A 7,087-nucleotide genomic window follows, 5' to 3' on the forward strand; every position below is an offset into this window, starting at 1 on the left:
CAGGATCCTCTCTGCCGGACTGTACAGGGGGTCGAGAAGCAGATGGTGACTCTACCTCTATTGGTTATTTCACTACCTCTTCTAGCATGATTACAAAACAGTAAATGAACAGATGTGTACCAGCAATATCAAAGCAAACGGCATATTTACCTGAGCTTCCTCCTCTGCATCAGGCTCACCTGTGCTGGACTGTAGGGACTGGCTCAACTGCTCTGGACTCAGAACAGGTCCTGGCTCATTGTGCCCCTGGACCCCCGTCACCTGTCCCCCATACTCCTCCTCCTCCTATTCCTCACCCAACATGTCCTCCTCACTGTGCACTCCGGGGACCTGTTCACTCCAGCTCCTCCAAGTATCCACAGGGGTCTTGGTGGGGGTGGGGTGGAGTGTCTGCAGAGAATGGCATGCAGCTCTTTGTAAAAGCAGCATATCTGCGACTCCGCGCCAGAAGAAGTGCTAACCTTCCTTGCCTTCTGGTATGCCTGCTGCAGCTCCCTGGCTTTCACATGGCACTGCTCCGGGTCCCTCTTGTAGCCCTTCTCCCCAGTGCCCCGAGCAATCTGCTTGTAGATATTGATGTTTCTATGGCTGGATTGGAGCTGTGCCTGCACAGCTTCTTCTCTCCGCAGATCCAGGAGATCCACCACCTCCTGTGAACTCCAGGCAGGAGTGCACCTGCAGCGTGGAGCCATCGGTCAGCTGGGCAGTTGCTAGATGAGCTCTCCATGCTGAGCAAACAGGAAATGAAATTTCAAAAATTCATGGGGCTTTAAAAGGGGAGGGGCATGTACCTACATACCTGGCCGACTGGCAGCAGAATTCAAAACAGTGAGCAGAGCAGTCAGGATGGGGCATTGTGGGACACCTCATAAATGCCACAAAGTTGATATAAGTAACACAGGGTATGTCTACACTACGGGATTATTCCGATTTTACAGAAACCGGTATTTGGAAACAGATTGTATAAAGTTGAGTGCACGTGGCCACACTAAGCACATTAATTCGGCGGTGTGCATCTAGCGTCAATTTCCGGAGTGTTGCACTGTGAGTAGCTATCCCATAGCTATCCCATAGTTCCCACAGTCTCCCCCGCCCATCGGAATTCTGGGTTGAGATCACAATGCATGATGGGGCAAAAACATTTAGCAGTTTTTCACTCTCACCATATGTGAAGTGGATGCTGCTGACAGGCGTGGTATTGCAGTGCTACACAGCAGCATTCACTTGCCTTTGCAAAGTAGCAGAGACAGTTACCAGCCCTATCTGCTGCTTTGGAAATTGGCAATGATGGTTACCAGTCCTACTGTACTGTCTGCTGCTGTCATGGTGCTCCTGGCTGGCCTTGCTGAGATCAGCCGGGGGCACATGGACAAAAATGGGGATGACTCCCCAGGTCATTCCTTTCTTTACATTTTGTCTAAAAGTAGAGTCAGTCCTGCCTAGAATGTGGGGCAAGCCTACTAAAGAACCAGAGAGCACAGCTGCTCTGGGTCACAGCCCCAGACATCCCACAGAAATGATGAGCTGCATGCCATTCTAGGGGGTGCCCCTGCAACAACCCCACCCGTTTGCTTCCCTCCTGGGCTACTATGGCAGTTATCCCCCCATTTGTGTGATGAAGTAATAAAGAATGCATGAATAAGAAACACTGACTTTATTGAGATAAAATGAGGGGGAGGCAGCCTCCAGCTGTTATGATATTCCAGGCAGGACTGAATTTCCATTAGACATTAAATGGGGGGTGGGAGAGGAGCGCAGCCTCCAGCTGTTATGATATTCCAGGCAGGACTGAATCTCAAGGAGACAAAGCTTAAAGAAGGGAATGACCGGGAGTCATTCTCATTTTTGCCCAGGCACCACCGAGGCCAGCCAGGAGCACTCATGGGAAGATGATGACGGTTATCAGTCCTATTGCACCATCTGCCATCAGGGAGAGGAGAGGAGGGGATGCTGCTGTATAGCGCTGCAGCACCCTGTCTACCAGCAGCATCCAATAGACATACGGTGACATTGAAAAAAGGCGAGAAACAATTTTTTCCCCTTTTCTTTCACGGGTTGGGGAAGGGGGGGAAGTTGACGACATATACCCTGAACCACTCGCGATGTTTTTGACCCTTCAGGCATTGGGAGCTCAACCAAGAAAGCAAATGGTTTTCGGAGAGTGCGAGAACTGTGGGATAGCTCGAGTCCTCAGTCCCTCCTCCCTCCCTCCATGAGCGTCCATTTGATTCTTTGGCTTTACGTTACGCTTGTCACGCAGCATTGTGCTGAGTCCCTGCTGTGGCCTCTGTCCATCATGACCTTGGAGGTTTTTTTCAAATGCTTTGGCATTTCATCTTTTGGAACAAAGCTCTGATAGAACAGATTTGTCTCCCCATACAGCGATCAGATCCAGTATCTCCCGTACAGTCCATGCTGGAGCTCTTCTTGGATTCTGGGACTGCATCGCCACCCATGCTGATCAGCGCTCCACGCTGGGCAAACAGGAAATGAAATTCAAAAGTTTGCAGGGCTTTTCTTGTCTACCTAGCCAGTGCATCCGAGTTCAGATTGCTGTCCAGAGCGGTCACAGTGGTTCACTGTGGGATAGCGCCTGGAGGCCAATATCGTCGAATTGCGGCCACTCTAACCCTAATCCGACATGGCAATACCGATTTCAGCACTACTCCCCTCATCGGGGAGGGTTACAGATACCAGTATTAAGAGCCCTTTATATTGATATAAAAGGCTTCATTGTGTAGACGAGTGCAGGGTTAATTCGGTTTAACTCTGCTAAATTTGGTATAAACACATAGTGTAGACCAGGCTACAGTGTCAATACTGACATTGCGTCAACCTAACTATGCTGACCTAAGAGCTATGGCTCTCGCAGAGGCAGCGTTATCAAGGCAGCGTAGTGGGCAAGTTACATCAGTGGGAGCGATGTTTTAGTGTAGACACTGACAGAGTTAGTTTGACGTAAGCTGCCTTGCATCAGCCTAAGTGTAGCGTAGACCAAGCTTTATTCTTTGACAAATAAACCCAGACAAAGTTCCTCTCTCCTGCTGGGGTGCAGATGCCAGGCTGTCTGCCTCATCCTCTGGTCAGTTTGCTTTTTTGAGTGGCTTAACCACTTTGTTTACCTTACATAGAATCATACCATAGAACCACAGGACTAGAAGGGACCTCGAGAGGTCATCTAGTCCTGTCCTCTGCACTCATGGCAGGATTAAGTGTTATCTAGACCAGTGGTTCCCAAACTTTAACAACCCGTGACCCTGTAAGGAGGCGCCCTGGCTCCCCGCCGCGCCTGAGAGGGATGAGCCAGAGCGGGTGCCTCAGTGGGTGGAGCCAGCACTGCCTGTCCCCGCCCCCTGGAAGTCAAGGGGCGGGACAGGAAGTATAAAAGCCCGGCCCCAGGGCTCAGTTGGAAGCAGGCTGCCGGAGAGGACAGACGCTGGTGCCCGGGCTCCCGTCGGGCCGGACCTGCTCCGCGCCCACTACCCAGAGGCGCGCTGGCTGGACTTGCCTCAGACCCGGTACCCGGAGGAACGTCGGCCTGACCTGCCGTGTGCCCGATGCCCCGAGGAGTGGCCTGAGCTTCCCCATGACCGGTACCCAGAGGAACCCATGGTCTGGGACCCCCCAGATGACGCTGGCAAGGACCGGGTACCCAGAGAGGGGGAGGTTGGAAGTAGCCCGGGGGTAGCCGACCCTGGTTTGGCTCCTGAAGAGCCCGAACCCATGTCAGTGTGTTGCAGCCAGGATCCCCACTGACCGCAGTGGGTCTTGACCACTGCTAGGGCCCTGGGCTGGAACGCAGTGGAGTGGGAGGGCCTGCGTTCCCCCTGCCACCCGTAACCAGGTTCCAGACTCCACCTATTGCCACTGCTCTGCCCTGATCCAGAGGGCCAGCGCTAATGAGACTTGTGTTTGGTGCCCGCCCGAACCAAGGACTGGGCCCCTTTGATTTTGCCACTGCTCTGTCCTGATCCAGAGGGCCAGAGCTAACTAGACTTGTGTTTGGTGCCCCGCCCTGCCAAGGGCCTGGGCTGATACTGTGGTTGCTCAGCCCCTGCTAGAGGCCTGAGCTTGAACTGCTTCTGCCCCACTCTGTCCAAGGGCTGGAGCTTATTTACTTTGAGAGCCCCGACCCCGGCCAGAGGGCTGGGGCTCTACCTTGTTTGCAGACCCTGTACCCCCCCTCAACACCTGCGGAGGGGCTAAGCCTACCCGAACTGTAGCGTGCTAGGAGGCGCCCTGGCTCCCTGCCGCGCCTGAGAGGGACGAGCCCCGACACGACCGGCTTACAGACCCCCTTTCAATAAAACGTGAAATCTCATGAACCCCCTCCTAAACATGAATATTTTCAGGGATTTAAGTTTAAATCTCCTTAGTGTGGTGAACCCCCTGTAACATTGTGCGAACCCCCAGGATTTCCCGAACCCCAGCTTGGGAACCACTGATCTAGACCATCCCTGACAGGTGTTTATCTAACCTGCTTTTAAAAATCTCCAATGAAGGAGACTCCTCAACATCCATAGGCAATTTATTCCAGTGCCTACCCAACCTGACACTTAGGAAGTTTTTCCTAATGTCCAACCTAAACCTCCCTTGCTGCAATTAAGCCCATTGCTTCTTGTCCTATCCTCAGAGGTTAAGAAAAACAATTCTTCTCGCTCCTCCTTGTAATAACCCTTTATGTACTTAAAAACTGTTATCATGTCTTCTCTTCTCCAGACTTGAAAAAATTGGGTTTGTTTATCTTCCCTCGTAGGTCATGTTTCCTAAACCTTTAATGGTTTTTGTTCCTTGTCTCTGGACTTTCTCCAATTTGTCCACATCTTTCCTGAAATGTGGTTCCCAGAACTGGACACAACACTCCTGCTAATACAGCCCAGAATGATGTTTGCGTTTTTTTTTTTTTTTTTTTTTTGCAACAGTGCTACACATTGACTCATATTTAGCTTGTGGTCCACTATGACCCCTGGATCCCTTTCTGCAGTACTCCTTCCTAGGCAGTCATTTCTCATTTTGTGCGTGTGCAACTGATCGTTCCTTCCTAAGTGGAGTACTTTGCATTTGTACTTATTGAATTTCATTCTATTTACTTCAGACTATTTGTCCAGTTTGTCCAGATCATTTTGAATTATAATACTTTCCTCCAAAGCACTTGCAACTCTTCCTAGCTTGGTATCATCCACAAACTGTATAAGTGTACTCTATACGTGTATAAACTGTATAAGTGTATGCCTTTATCTAAATTATTGATGAAGATATTGAACAGAACCAGACCCAGAACTGATCCCTGCTGGATCCCACTCATTATGCCCTTCTAGCGTGACTGTGAGCCACTGATAACTACTCTCTGGGAACGGTTTTCCAACCAATTATGCGCCCACCTTATAGTAGCTCCATCTAGGTTGCACCCTAGTTTGTTTATGAGAAGGTCACAGAGACAATATCAAAAGCTTTACTAAAGTCAAGGTATACCATGTCTACTACTTCCCCCTTATCCACACTGTCAAAGAAAGCTATCAGGTTGGTTTGACACGCTTTGTTCTCAACAAATCCATGCTGACTTATCACCTTATTATCGTCTAGATGTTTGCAAATTGATTGCTTTATTGTTTGCTCCGTTATCTTTCCGGGTACAGAAGTTAAGCCAACTGGTCTGTAATTCCGTAGTTGTCTTTATTTCCCTTTTTATAGATTTGCGCTATATTTGCCCTTTTCCAGTCTTCTGGAATCTCTCCTGTCTTCAATGACTTTTCACAGATAATTGCTAATGGCTCAGATATCTCCTCAGTCATCTCCTTGAGTACTCCAGGTCCAGGCCCTGGTGACTTGAAGACATCTAACTTGTCTAAGGGCACATCTTCACTGGCAACGTTAAAGCGCTGCTGCAGCACCGCTTTAACGTGGCTTGTTTAGTCCAAAAAACCCACCTCCATGAGGGTGCACTGTTTACACTGGCACTTTACAGCGCTGAAACTTGCAGGCTCAGGGGGGTGTTTTTTCGCAACCCTGAGTGAGAAAGTTGCAGTACTGTAAAGTGCCAATGTAGACAAGCCCCAAGTCATTTTTAACTTGTTCTTTCCCTGTTTTAGCCTCTAATCCTACCTCATTTTCACTGGCATTCACTATGTTAGATGTCCAATCACCACCAGCCTTCTTGATGAAAACTGAGACAAAGAAGTCATTAAGCACCTCTGCCATTTCCACATTTTCTGTTGTTGTTCCCCCTCCTCCCTCACTGAGTAAGGGGCCTACCCTGTCCTTGGGCTTCCTCCTGCTTCTAATGTATTTGTAGAATGTTTTCTTGACACGCATTATGTTTCCAGCTAGTTTGATCTCCTAGTTTTGATCTCATGTAAATGTACAGCCATTGCTCTGGCCTCTCCTTGCTCTATTTACATTGGAAACAAAAAAACAGGTGAAACCACATTCCTTTGTCAATGACAAACTTTCTTCTCTGCTCTACTCAGGTTTCTTGTGTAACATGCTTCTGTCAGGTTGATGTTCCTGTTAAACCACAGTGGTCAGGTTTGTTTTGTTTTTGTAGGGAGCAGCTGTCCCCTGAATCCAGCTGGTCTGGGACTAGCAGGTAAACAAAGGGGAAAAGTGCACAAACCCTGGCAGCAGGTTCAGTGGGTCATCTCCAAGGATGAGGGCAACATGTCAACTCCAAAATATAGAGGAAAAAAGATGTCAAACTCTTCAGTGAGTTCAGCCAGCCGCAGGAGACAGCCAGGCTGGCGTGGGGGGTGAAGATCTCTGCCCTTGGGACTGATATTCCCAGGCCTGCTTTTACTAATTGCAGTGAGAAGCTAACCTGGAAGCTAAGGACATCAGCCTATTCAAAGAACTGCTGCATGTTCAGCTCAGGACAGGGTATAAATGCCAATTCAGTGGTGCCTGGCCTGGGTACCTTTCAATAGTGGAGTATTTGCTGTAATAATATGACTGTGCTGAGATTTGTGTGGGGTCTTAGTTAACCCTCAAACTGTCCTCTTATAAATTTTTTTTTTTTAAATCTGAGCAGCTTTACTAGATTGTGGTGTCTTTATTCCAAACTGGAACAACTCCAGTATGGGCATCCACAACT

This window comes from Gopherus evgoodei, chromosome 24 (assembly GCF_007399415.2).
Source record: "Gopherus evgoodei ecotype Sinaloan lineage chromosome 24, rGopEvg1_v1.p, whole genome shotgun sequence".
Taxonomy (NCBI): Eukaryota; Metazoa; Chordata; order Testudines; family Testudinidae; genus Gopherus; species Gopherus evgoodei.